The 14,496-nt window shown below is 41.8% G+C and overlaps 1 protein-coding gene and 1 long non-coding RNA gene across 5 annotated transcripts in view; one reads left to right on the top strand and one right to left on the bottom strand.

Moving 5' to 3' along the window:
• The window catches only part of LOC129048003 (uncharacterized), a 28,204-nt gene extending 21,114 nt beyond the window's left edge, over window positions 1-7,090 (bottom strand). Inside the window, exons 1-2 of one of the 2 annotated variants that reach the window (XR_008509974.2) lie at window positions 6,970-7,071; window positions 1,244-1,854 (exon numbers count right to left, since the gene is read on the bottom strand). This is a non-coding gene — a long non-coding RNA (uncharacterized LOC129048003). Of the gene's footprint in view, window positions 1-1,243; window positions 1,855-6,969 lie in introns of both variants that reach the window. The other variant, XR_010136590.1, reaches the window with a different exon arrangement.
• The window catches only part of ASTN2 (astrotactin 2), a 997,527-nt gene that overhangs the window by 810,047 nt on the left and 172,984 nt on the right, over window positions 1-14,496 (top strand). The window lies entirely within an intron of this gene.

Genomic DNA, 14,496 nt, shown 5'->3' with positions numbered 1-14,496 from the left:
AGAGGCCATCTGTACCCACTCTCAGTTCCCCTGTTCTTTCTCTGTCCCTGTTATCATTAAGGATAATCTACAACTGAAAAGACACTCCTCATCCCAACACACACATCATCCCATCTCAGACCTTAGACTGAAAATTTTCTGAAGTAAAAGGGAGCAGTTATGGAGGTGAATTTTTATGAGGAATATCTCAAGGTGAAGGACAGCAAGGTCTCTTTTCTCCCGTAGCTGAGAGGATGGTGGCAGCAGTGGCTGTGATGGAGCACTTACACTGTAGGTATTTATGAAATCTTGTGGAATTTACTCTTAGTTCCTCATGCAGTGTGGGCCACGGCTGAACCATGCTGTTCATCTGAGAAACTAGAGGGGACCTCACCCGCCTGCTCTCTGCTTACCCCGGGTCAGCCTGAGAGAGGTGATGTCATTGGAAACTAGGCTTTACTCCCTCAGCTAGAATTGGGGGGTGGGGGCAAGAGAAATATGTTTTACAGGGTGAGGTACAAACCCACATGATTGCAAACATCTGGAACTGATATTAGGGGCTCAGAAAATATTTCTGTCACTCCAGCTGCTTTCTGGGTGAAAGGTTTCTAAAGTCAAAGGCTTCCAAAGGGAAAAGGTACTTGGAGAGTCTTAATCCTGTTCATTCCCCCATGCCACCCAGCCTGCCTTCTATATCACAAAGCTCTTTACAGCTCACAAAGCACACTCATTCATTTCATGAATGTGTGGGGAGCTCTTACTGTGGTCTATGTCCTGGGCATGGAATGGTAACAGGACAGACATAATTCCTGCCCTCATGGAACTTCTAGTCAACAAGGAGAGTGGTACAATTTAGCAAGAAATTGCTGGGATAGCATGGTGGGTGCTGAGATAACTCAGATGCTGTAGGGGCATGGCAGAGAGATTTCAAATTCAGTCCATTGGGGATAATAAAGGCTACTCAGAGGAAGTGGGAAATTGTTTGAGAGTCTGGTTCCAGTAATTAATTATATGGATCAACCTCTCATACAAGACTATCAACCCCTCACCTGGAGATCACTCCCAAGCTGGTCTTTCTCCCTCCCTGTCACCATCTGTTGCCATTCTTGTCCTTAGTAGCAGCTTCCCATTAGAGATGCCAAGAGAAGAAAATCTGTATTTCTCTCTTCACTCACCAGAATCTCCTTCCAGGCCAGGCAAGAATTAAGCTAGGTTGGTACCTACCTTTCATCCAGAGAGTTTGCCCAGACTAAATCTATCCTACCTTGTGTCTATGACATTGTTATTCCCCAAAAGGGGAAGTCAAGCTGAATCCAACCTTCATCCTCTTGCCTCAACTGAAACTGGTTCTTTAAGTATTTTAAGTTCCTGGTTTGGAGCTTTCTCTTCATCTGGGTTCTTGCCATCACAATAGGTAAGGTCAGGGTTTTTGTGGATTTTCTGTCCAACAATCCAGTCTCTCACTTCCTTGATCTGCTCATCTCCAGTGACCATTTCTCCATTCTGCCTTAGCCACCCACTCCTGGGCCACACTGTAGACTTTGTCCTCACATGATATTGTTCCATAAAAAACCATCAGTTCTAACATCCCACTCTTTGACCATGATCTTTTATACTGTCAGTTTATAGATCTCTGACTTCAGCCATGCCTTTTAACTCATTAGGACTTTCTGTTGCTTGGTAGCATTCCTTTTTCTCCATCTATCAGTTCCAACTTTTCTATCTATGGTAGAGTCCATGGTTCATATTTCAATCACTGTTTGTATCAGCCTCTCGATCTCCCTTGCCCTTCGGTCTTTTAATTTCCCTGCTTGTTCAAACACCTGCACTGGATGCATGCAACTCTCCATCTTCTGTGATGGTACAGTCACACAGCTACAGAAAAACACAGTTTTGAATATTGTCATCAATGTATCATCAGTCATCAATGTTAACTGGGCTCTTCATGCTTCCATTCAATTTTACTAGGTTTCTCCTGTCAACTTACATTCTTCTTCATCATTCTTTGAGATGGAGGTCTCGCTGTGTCACCCAGGCTGGAGTGCACTGGTGTGATCTCGGCTTACTGTAACCTCTGCCTCCCTGGCTCAAGCAATCTTTCTGCCTCAGCCTTCTGAGTAGCTGGGACTATAGGTGCATGCCACCATGCCCAGCTCATTTTTTATATTTTTGGTAGAGACAGGGATTCGTCATGTTGCCCAGGCTGGTCTTGAACTCCTGAGCTCAAGTAATCTGCCTGCCTTGGCCTCCCAAAGTGCTAGGATTACAAGTGTGAGCCACCACACTCAGCCTTCATCATTCTTAAACCCATAATACCCTATTTTCCCTTTATTCATTAAGAACAATAATGGAGTAGTGTAATTTTTCTCCAAACAATTTAACATTTTTCATGCATACCCTCCCCATTTCCTCCTGATATAATATAGGAGATGTCCTCCTTTCTTTCTAAAGTTAATCTTTTCATTGCAGTATTTCTTATGCCTTCCTAAATTATTAGGAATCTACATATAATCTCTCTCTCCTTATAGCCTATATTTTATATCTCTCCTTCTCTAGTAGATTATTTACATCATTTATATGCTTATAAATTTTTCTTCTTGGAACAAAGACACAAACAAAACATTGCATCTTCCAGCGTCAAAATGATCTCTTTCCTTTTCTTTATAAACACGCCTTTGAAAGTATAGCCTACAATGGTTCACTTCATCTTCTCATTCCTCTGCTTACTCCCCTCTGTCTTCTGCTACCACCAAGTTACTAAAACATTTTTCTCCATGAACATTTGTGAGCTCTATGTCATTAAATCCAATGACATTTTTGGGTCATAAACTTACTTCATATCTCTATGCATTCTACAGGGTCTGAAACATTTGCTGTCCTTGGTTTCTTCAGTACTATACCTTCCTGGTTTGGTATCTAACTCTCTAACACCAACTTAGCCTCTCTTACAGGGTCCCTTTATCTGTTCTTTATCTCGAAGCTCCTTATGGCTTGGTCCTGTGTATTCTTTTCTCAATTTAATCTCTCTCTGGGTTACCACATCTAGTCCAATCATAACAATCAATGTAGTCATTGCTTTTACATTTGGGTCTCCACCTCATTCTTCGGAACCCCCTAATTATATTCAACTGACTATAAGCATCTGTAATTCGATATCTCACAAGCAATTCAAACTCAACACATTCAAAACTGGATTTGCTATCATCTCCCTACAAGTTTGCTCCTTTCCAATTGTTCCTTTACTCTATATAGCTGGTGCCTCTAAAAACTAAGTTTCTTAAAGCAGTTATCTTGAACTCTTTTCTGTTGTTCACCTTCATGTTCAATTTATAACCAAGCTATTTTGCTTTGATCCCCATTATCTCTTAAATTGGCTCCTTTTTATTTCCATTGCCTAATCTAAGCCACTCAACATCTTCTGCAATCGTCTTTTAAATAGTCCTCACATTAGTCACTTTTCCCTCCCTTTCAATTCTCAACTCTAAAGCCAGAGTTACCTGTTAAAATATACATTTGATCATATCTAGCACACTAGCTGGCATACCATGGACACTCAATAAATATTTGATGAATAGGTATCTTATTTATAACTATGATTCTTCTAATTTAAACCTTTTAAGAAGTTTCATAACTCTTCTAACTTCCAAATGAAAACTTTTTGACACATCGTACAAGGTTTGAATAATTGCACTTACCTACTTCTTCTCTCTACTATTGATGCTACAGATTTTCTTTCCCACTTGGGTCTGTACACTCAGGTCTCAGTTTAAATGTCACTTATCTGAATCCTTAGATTAGATTTGGCCCTCTCGTTGACTACATGAACTTTAGCATTCTATACTATTCCTAGCTTGGTAGCGCTTATTACAATTCTCAATATATTTTGGTTGGTGAAGGCAGGGATGTAGCATTTGCCTTTGTCACTAAAATATTAGCTTCTCCGAAGTGTTGTTATGTTTATCTTTTTTTATATCACCCTATCCCCAGTGCCTAGTACATTGCCAGGCACATAGTAAGCACTCAATAAATACTGAAGTGTGAACAGGAAGTAGTGAAATGAAGTGAAGATTGAGGGGCGGGTGGGATGGAAAGCGGTTCATGTAGAGGAAACAGCACTCACAGTGGCCTTAAGGAATAAAAGGACAGTGGGGCTGGAGTTTAAATTCTGAGTATGGAATTTAAAAAGAAGGGACTGTAGGAGGGGTGAAATTATAGAGAGTGGTTTAAGTCACGGTAAAGAGTAAAAGTTTTATCACCCTGGCTGCTCTATGAAGTATGAATTGAAGGACCTTCAAATCCATTATCTTATTTTATCTACAAATTAGTCCTTCCAAGTAGGAGGACAGTATTGTCCACATCTACAGATGAGGAAGTTGAAGATAAGTCTTGTGAAGTTGATAGTTGAAGGTCAAACTTCTTATAAGTGTGGAGCCAAGAATTGAATTTACATCTTCTGACCATTTAATCTACATCTCTCTATTGCTCACTGCCAGTGTAATGACAGCCAGAAGCAAGAAGCCCATGGATCAGGGGATCAGGAAGAATGGCTGAGTAGTCTTTTTCTTTTTCTTTCTTTCTTTCTTTTTTTTTTTTTTTTTTTGAGATAGGGTCTCACTCTGTTGCCCAGGCTGGAGTGCAGGGGCCCAATCACACCTCGCTGCAGCCTCTATCTCCCGGGCTCAATCAGTCCTTCCACCTCGGCCTCCCAAGTAGCTGGGACTACAAGCATGCATCACCACTCTTGGCTAGCTTTTGTATTTTTTTGTAGAGATGGGCTTTTGTCATGTTGCCCAGGCTGGTCCCAAACTCCTGGACTCAAGTGATCCACCCACCTTGACCTCCCAAAGTACTGAGATTACAGGCATTAGCCACCATGCCTGACCAGAGTAATCTTTAATATAGAAGTTCATTGCTCTGAGAAATTATTCTGTGTGACATCAAGGTGTAGACTAGGAGATCCAGGCTATAGGACTAGGGTTTAGTTTCTGTTGTCCACTTGGAGGGATGACTGACCTTGGTCTGAACACAGCCATTAAATAGATAGCCTGAGGGTGAAGAGAGAAAATAAGAAAAGGGGTACAGTTGTAAAGTCCCTTCCTCCTCCATCTGACATGGGGAGATGGAAGGGAGGTAAAATTCCCCTCTCAGACATTATTGATGAACTTTGAAAAATATAGGTTAATTACTTCTTCATTTTGTCTCAAATCTGTCCTTGTTTTTCTCCCCACTAGGGGCACCTTGTGTTATTTCCACTATGACTTCCTCACCAGGCTGTCCTGCCTCTTATCTTGCCCCTATATTCAATCTTCCTTATGCTGCCAGTCATATCTGTCCGTACCAGTGTTTCTCAAAACACATTTTCCATATGTGAATTGCATCAGGGAAAAATATCAGAACTAAACACAGGTGCTTCTCAGAATTGTTGTGAGCAACAGATGAAATGATATATGTTGTCTGTAAGATGCCTGGGGCAAGTAGATGATAGCCAATAATCATTCATCCCCTTTCTCCTTACCTTCCTTTTTGAAAATGAACACAATACTCTTGCTTATCTGAAATATTGGCTTTAACTTAGAGATAGCAAACCAGTGGCTACATAATGTTTTTAAATATTTGAATAAGTGGCTATCACTTGAAATCTGGATGCTTTTTATGTGAAAATCTGGATTCCTGGCTTCTGCTGGAAAATAGTGAGTTCTGGCAACTTTAGACTCACATTCTCACGTGACAGCAGTAGGCAGGAGAGTTGACTAGCAGCTTTCCGCTTTAGAGAATGCATGCAAACTCTAGTTCGTCTTAATCCCCTCTTTTAGATTTTATGACATCCAACCCACTACATTAACTTATATTATCTGCTTTGCTCTGAAGATATTTGAATGTGTCATCTTTAATTTAGACCAGGGACAGAGGATAGCTTCTCTTGAGAATGTCATCATGCCTTGGAATATTTTCGCCTGCCATTTGCCATTATTTAGACAGTGGTATTTGATCTGACTGTTCAATAACAGAAATGCCTCATAAAAATAGCTTCCATTTTTAAACGTTCACTGTGTGCCCCACAAGACTCCTAGCTCTGTGAAGGTATCTTCACCTCTGTGAAGGTTCATCTAAGATACCTAGTTCAACTGTATGAATTATCCATCCTCTCCTAGCATAGAGTCTGGTTTAAAGTAGAAGTCTAATGAGTAATCATTAAATGAGAGCACTGAATGAATAAAGTAGAGATGCCATGTTAAACTCATTTAATTCTCACAATAATTCTATGATGAAGTTACTCTTGTTATTGTCTCTTTACAGAAGTAAAAACCGAGACTCAGAAGTAGTCCACTCAGTCACAGGCATCTAGAATCCTAAAAATATGAGGTTGGTTCAAAAGTAATTGTGGGTTTTGCTATTACTTTACTTTCAATGGCAAAAACCACAATTAATTTTGCACCAACCTCATATCCTATCTAGAAGATACTTACAGATCAGTTAAGCCAACCCCCTCTTTTCACAGATGAAGCAACTGAATCCCAGTGGTGAAGGAACTTCCTCTGAATCTCCTGGCAAGTTATGGCCGACACATACATAGGGTCTTCTGGGTTCCAGCCCAGTATTGTACCCCGTACCACCTGCCTCCAGGAGTATCCAGACTTGGATTTATTTACCAATCCCATTCTCAGACTTCATAAACTTCCTTTTGACTTCCCTTTTCCTGAGTCATTCTGTCCTACCTCCCAAAGGAGAGATTTTGGGTACTTCCCTGGAGCCATCTGAGATGAGATCAAGGAGCTGTGCTCACATGACCCCAAACTCCCCAGGGAGAACTCAATTACCTGTTCTGATCCGGCCTCACCTACCCCACTGGGAAAAGGTGAGGGTGGAGTTCCCTGGAAAGAGAGAATTTGGTTATTAACCAACAATGAAGGCAGGATTGTAAGGGAACAATTATGAGCCCTGTTATAATTGCCCTTTAATCTATAATTGCCAGATTTGTCTCCAGCTCACCTTTGGAGTCTGTTGACCCATTAAAAAGCCTCAGGCACAGCTGACATCAACGATGTAGGAGAGCTTTTCAGCACATCAGAGTTCCCTGGGAATACTCACTCCAAGATTCCAAAGGCTTCTTAGAATCACAGAAAATCTGGAACTCTAGTGAACACAGCCCTCTACCCAATGTAGAGATCACAGGTAGCCACCTACCCAATATCCCCTACCCACCCCTCACCTCTCACTCACATTATACAGATGAGAAATAAGACTTAGAGAAGAAAAGTGACTTGACTGAAGTCATTCAAAGTTCATGAATATAATTCTGTAGCTCCTAGGACATATTAATAGATCAAGTCCAGGTGTGGTGGTTCACGCCTATAATTCCAGCAGTTTGGGAGGCCGAGGCGGGCTAATCACGAGGTCAGGAGATCAAGACCATCCTGACCAACATGGTGAAAGCCCGTCTCTACTAAATACAAAAAATTAGCTGGGCATGGTGGCATGCTACTTGGAAGGCTGAAGCAGGGGAATCCCTTGAACCTGGGAGGTGGAGATTGAAGCGAGCCGAGATCACGCCACTGCACTCCAGCCTGGCAACAAGAGTGAAACTCTATCTCCAAAAAAAAAAAGAAAAAAATAGATCAAAAGTCATGGAATATTTTGTACCTTCAACATTGACCATTCAAGTGTCAAAGAGTTGGATCACAATGCCTATGGCTTTGGGTTCACTCACTGCACTGATCATGAGTTCTGGGGAGAATTACCCCTGGAAAGAGTACCAATTTCAAAGGCCAGAAAAAGATGGAAGCCATACATTCTAGTAGGCAAGAAAATACATTTTTTAAAAACATAACCATCCTTGAGAGATAATCCCCTTATGTTTGGAGAGGAGAACAATATAACCCAAACTCTTTCCCTTCTTGAGTTGGCTTTTAGGAAGCTGATGACTAACTTGACACGTGAGAGCAGTAACAACACTAGCCTACTTCCTCATTGTTAGACACACCAAGCTTGTTACTTCACATCTACCTCCCTCTGCTTTAAATTTTCCACCCTTTCCTCTAGTGATTCCCTTAACTGGAGTTGTTAACTCCTTTATAGCACGTGAGTCTTAATCCCATTTTCATCTGCACAGAAAGCCTTTCCCGACTACCTAAATATCAGGTTTCTTCTCTGTCATTTTCTATCACATCCCTCAGTATTACTACCCTTATGTCATTCAGCATTTGATGAAATTATTTCATTTATTTATATATTTGCTTATTTACTTTTGATTTGCCTGCCCTTAATAGACAGCTTTATTGAGTTATAATTGATATACAAAAATTGCATACATTTAATATATAGATACTGATGACTTTGGACATGTGCGTGTATCCATGATGTCATCACCACAAGCAAGATACAAACATACCCATCACCTCCAATAATTTTATTTTGTCCATTTATGTGTGTGTGTGTGTGTGTGTACATGTGTGTGTTTGGTAAGAACACTTAACATGACATCTAGCCTCTTAACACATTTTAAAGCACACAATACCATATTAACTATAGGTGCTATGTTTTACAGCAGATTTCTAGAACATATTCATTTTGCATAACAGAAACCTTATATTCCGTTGAAAACCAATTCCTTGTTTCCCCATCCCCAGCATCTGGAAACCATCAGTCTATTCTCAGCTTCTTTGACTTTGCCTATTTTAGATACCTCTCATATAAGTGGAATTAAGCAGTATTTGTCCTTCTATGACTGGCTTATTATACTCAGCATAACGTCCTTTAGGTTCATTCATGTCATTTCAAATGGCAGAATTTTCTTCTTTTTTAAGGCTGAATGATAATCCATTGTATGCATATACCACGTTTTCCTCATCCATTTATTTGTCGATGCACACTTGGGTTATTTCTCTATCTTGGCTACTGTGAGTAATGCTGCAGTGAGCACGGGGATACAGATATCTTTCCAACATCCTGATTTCAATTATTTTGGATATAAATCCAGAAGTGGGATTGCTGGATCATCTAGCAGTTCTATTTTTAATTTTTTCAGGAACCTCCATACTGTTTTTCATAGTGGCTTCACCTTTCTACATTTCCAACAGTGATAAGAGTTCTCTTGCTCTTGAGCGTAAGCTAAGTGTAATCATGCCTTAGGACCTTACTTGTCCCATTCCATGCTGTATCCCTAATAGCAAATATGTAAATTATGCTATGGTCGTATATCATGAAACAAGACAGTCACACCACAAGCAGAAAGGTATCCAGTGTAAACGGAGCCCAAAAAAGAATGAAGCAAGAGTGGCCGGGCGCGGTGGCTCATGCCTATAATCCCAGCACTTTGGGAGGTCGAGGCGGGCAGACCATGAGGTCAGGAGTTCAAAACCAGCCTGGCCAACATAGTGAAACCCCATCTCTAATAAAAATTCAAAAATTAGCCGGGCATGGTGGTGTGCCCCTGTAGTCCCAGCTACTCAGGAGGCTGAGGCAGGAGAATCTCTTGAACTGGGAGGTGGAAGTTGTAGTGAGCTGAGATCACACCACTGCACTCCAGCCTGGGCAACAGAGTGAGACTCTGTCTCAACAACAACAACAACAACAACAACAACAACAAGAATGAAGCAAGAGTAATGACATTTGTTAAGTACCTATACCATACCAGAAATTTTGTAAGCGTTGTGGGAAGTGTAAAGCTATTAAAGGGAAAGAGAAGACAGTCAGCATTTATTGAACACCTAGATGCCAAGTTATCCTATATAATCATCAAAATTGTTCTGAAAATTAGTTAGTATTATCTTCATTTCACATGTGGGAAAACTCAGGTTTAGAGGGGGCATAGTCACTTACTTAAGGGCATAGAAGTATTAAGTGATAGAGTTTGGGACATGAACCTAATTCTTTCTCACTCAGAAATTCTGCTCTTTATCCCTACTCTTGATGGCTTCCAAGGAATCCCTGAAGGGGAAATTATGTATGTATGTGTGTATGTATGTATGTACCTATGTATTTATTTATTTTAATAAAAAGAGAGGAGAACATAATGAAAAAAACTTGAGGGGGATGTGCTTTTGGCTGAGGGTATGGGGACCATGCTAGGAGCTATTTTCAAGACAGAAATCATGGGAAGACTAAGCTCTGAGCCGGGTCATATCCTGAGCCAGGCACTGCGAGTCACCATGTTTCATGCATTGGGTGCAGATGTTCTGTCATCAATGCATGATGAATCATGCCTTAGGAAGGTCAGATCTGGCTGTTCTGCAGCAGCTGAGCTTCTTAAAGGAATTCTGGGCCTATAAAATAGGGAAGCAGGGGTGATGGAAATGACATCCAATGAGTACTGTTAACTGGCTGAACATAAAGTGACTGCAAAATCGAATGTCAGTGAGAATGGATTCTTCTGATGTTCCTCACGTACTATTAGCTACGTGGACAGTCTTGATAATTATATAGTTTATAAGTGAGGTTCTTCTCCACATGTAGAGTTGATACTAGTGGCTTGTATTTTAAAATTTATTTCTAGCTGACAAACAATTATTGACTATTAGTTCTAATTACTGGGGAAACTCCAGAGACAGGTCTAACTGTAATTCCAGGTAGAAGATGTGTACTCATTCTATTTTGTTTTTGTTTTGATAACCCTAAAACAGAGCTTGAGCACAGATTAGGTAGGTATCCATAGGAAACAGTTATGAAGGATCATGAACAGGACCCAGAAGGGGAAAAAGCTAGTACAGGGATGTGTTCACAAGATTACTATTGATGTATTGAGGCTCTTGCTGGCTTAAAGATGCAAAGTTAGATTATGTCTTCTCTACCTCCCTATCTCAATTGTTTAAAGATTGGTGTTTCTTAGACTTCTAGGCTATACTTGCTCATATGAGCTGAGAGAGGTCCCACCGCATCATTGAAGGCCTTGGGGCAGGAAGTGCAAAGATATACCTGGCATATGTTCAAGGAGGAAGGTCTTGGGGCAGTACAAAGTGAGTTTGAACTCACATTGGAACTGTCCATTGCAATTGAGGCTGAAATCAGAGGCTAAGGATGTGCGGCCTTTGTGAATAAAGTGGGCTTTCATCTCAACCTGGAAGGATGGAAGGGATTTCAATAATAGAGAACAAGTAAGAGGAAATTCAGACAGATGGAAGGGCATAAAGCAAGAAAAGCATGAAGATGGAAATGAAAGGTGCCTGGAGAAGCATAGAATGAGCGAGACTGGAATTTGTGGTCAAGTGGATGAAAGCCTTGAAGGCTAGGTTATGATATCTGAAGTTGATTCTTTGGGCACTTGAGAGTGATGAAAGTTGTTTATGGCCCTAAGTTGTGATTAGAATACACTTCTCATTCTCAGTTAAGAATGGCTAGATGCAGGTGAAGTATCACAGGTGGTTGTAGTATAGAGTAGGTTCTGCCAGACTTGGCTTGCATAGGATCTTGGCAGCAGAACAGAGGATATAATTTGGACAAGTGAAATGAAGGTAAAGATATAAAGCAGGTTACCTCCCTTCAGACATTCTCTTCCTTTAACATACATGTGGAGAATGGCATTAGCATTATACTCCACCAACTGGGACAGTTTGATAATTTTTATTAATGTGTGGCCTACTGAGTTACCTCAGCCTTCATCCATCAAGCCCTGTATCATGCCTTCAGCCCACGCCCAGTGCCTCAGAAGCCCATATATCATCCCTTCAGGCAGGGAAGCAGATTCCCTTTTATCTCCCTTGCAAAAGCACAGATGTTACCGCACCCAGCCTTGTCTGGGGTTCAGGCACTGCTTTTCCCTAAATGACCTCCTTGGAATCTTCATTCCCATTGCATTCCAGACAGACAGGCTTTTCTTTTGTTCCTTCACTCAAGAGCTTCCTCCATCTCTTCCAATTCATGTGTCATGGGCAACATATTTGTGTTGCCACATCTGCCTTGTCCCAGCTGCTGAGTCCATTTGCAAGGCAGATATTAACGTTAATCATTGCCTGAAAAATTTTAGACCATGACATCCTGATGCACAGCTCATTGTTAGACTTCATCCACATCTCACCTTTATCACTGGGAGAAGGAAGGCAACATTATGAAGGGAAAAGATCCATGAACTGGGTTGTAGGAGACTTGGTTCTAATGCTGAATCCCTTTGTGATCTTGAGATTCCCATCTATGGGCCTCAGTTTCTGTATCTGTGAAGTGAAGTGGTTGAATTCAATCATCTTTGAGACCTTTCTATCTCTAAGGTTGTATAACTTTCAGCCTTTAGGGATATTAAATGCATATAGTCACCCCTCTGTATCTGTGAGTTTTGCATTCATGAATGCAACCAACCTCAAATGGAAAATACTTGAAAACATTTTCCATAAAGTTTTAAAAAGCAAAACTTGAATTTGCTGTATGCCCAGTTGATATGGTTTGGGTCTGTGTCCTCACCCAAATCTCATGTAAAATTATAATCCCCAGTGCTGGAGGCGAGGGCTGGTGGAAAGTGATTGGATCTTGGGGGAGCATTTCCCCTTTGTGGCTGTTCTTGTGATACTGAGTGAGTTATCCTGAGATCTGGCTGTTTAAAAGTGTGTAGCACCTCCCCCTTCTCTCTCCCTCCTGCTCCAACCATGTAAGATGTGCCTGCTTCCCCTTCATCTTCTGCCCATGATTGTAAGTTTCCTGAGGCCTCCTCAGCCACACTTCAGGGCTGTGGAACTGTGAGCCAATTAAACCTCTTTTCTTTACAAATTGTCCATTCTCAGTTATTTCTTTATAGCAACGCAAGAATGGACTAATACACTGGTACTATGTTAAATCCGCATGAATGAAGTGATTGTAGACATTGTATTAGGTTTTATAAGTAATCTAGAGATGATTTAAAATTTAAGGAAGGATGTGCATAAGCTATATGCAAATACTATGCCATTTTATGTAAGACACTTGAGCCACTGCAAATTTTGGTATCCAAGGGGGTACCTGGAACCAATTTCCCATAGATACTGAGGGCCAATTGCACTATTATCTCTTCTTTCATTTATTTGTGGCAGAATGTCTTCATTTATTTTTGAAATTTCTATGGAAGTATAACATTCCCACATAAAAATACATTTATCATAAGCACATATCTTGATGTAATTTTATGAAGTGAACACAGCCATATAACCAGTACCCAAATCAAGAAACAAATTACCAGCCTCACAAAGCCCACTTTGTGCTCCCATTCAGTTATAGCCTCTTCCTGAAGGTTAAAACACTATCCTTACTTCTAATGCCATAAAGAGATTACTTTTGCCTGTTTTCAAACTTTATGCATTAAAAAAAGTTATCCAATATGCATTCTGTTTTTTCTAGCTTCCCATGCTTATCACACTACAGGATCCATTCATATTGTTGGGTAGAGTCATATTTATTATTACTTCTCTTGTTCTCAGGAGTAGCTGCCATTTAAAAAGCTGATAGATGTTTTTATATCTAGAGGTAGCAAATTAGCTTGAGGCTGCACTCAGCTCATGCTACCAGCCTGGATCCCATGCCTGCCAAGGGTGAGCCAGACATGGAGTGGTGAGGGGTGTGTGAGCTAGTGGGTGTGGGGTCCAGCTACTGCACATAGTCAGGCACTCTGGCTGCAGAAGGGCAGGTGGCTCCAGGTGCCGGCATGGCTGCCAGCTCCCTGTGAGGCTGCAGCTGGACCAGGTGTACCACAAGCAGCTTCCATGGCTGGCACCAGGGAACATGGTGGCATCTGGAAGCTTGGAGATACCAGAGTCCCAAAGAGGGTGTCATGGCCCTGGCTCAGGGAGCTCCTAGGTCTGAGCTCCCTGAAGGGCTGCAGCTCTTCTCTCCTTCTCATTGCCTGCAATGTGGTGAGCAAGGGGCGTCTTTCAGCCCTGTTTGTGTTACAGCTTTTTCAGCCCTGCCATTTGGCAAGTCTCGAGTTCTTGTCCTGCTTCCAGGAAAAATAAGGTACACAGACAAGTGAAGGGTGAGCAAGGTGAAGAGGAGCTTCATTGAGTGACAGAACAGCCCTTAGGAGACTTGAAGTGGGTAGCTCCTTTCTGAAGGCAGGTCATCCTGATGAGTGTCCAGCTCTCTAACTCTCAGCAGAGAGGAGACCTACAATGGGTCACTGCTTTCCATGGGCAAGTCGAGGAGACCCAAAGCTCCTTCCTGGGTAGCTCAGTCCTGCAGCTGATAGTCCTGACATCTATCTGAGTCTGGCTGAGTCTGGGGTTTTTATGGGCTTCAGGGAGGAGGAACTGTGTACTGGTTTGTCCATAGGTGTCCATGGTCAGGTCTGGAAAAATCACTGTAAGTTCTCACTCTGGTCCATAGATCTGGCAGCCCAGCCCCCAGGGTTCAGGCCATCGCAGGCCTGAAGGTGGGGCTTCACTGGGGACCTGCCCCTTTCCACACAGGAAACTGTCTGCCTCCTGCTGCCATCAACCTGCCATCCCTGGCACCAGGTTGTTCATACTGAGGGGTGCCTGCCGGCCCATGCAGAGCTGTCCCAGCCCCTTTCCCATGCTTATTGGCACCCAAAGTCTTGAGAGGGCCAAGGCAACAGGGAGCTGGCAT

Source organism: Pongo abelii, chromosome 13, assembly GCF_028885655.2.
Source record: "Pongo abelii isolate AG06213 chromosome 13, NHGRI_mPonAbe1-v2.0_pri, whole genome shotgun sequence".
Lineage (NCBI taxonomy): Eukaryota > Metazoa > Chordata > Mammalia > Primates > Hominidae > Pongo > Pongo abelii.
Note: the sequence above shows the minus strand (reverse complement) of the source record. Positions and strands in the feature narration are given on the sequence as shown.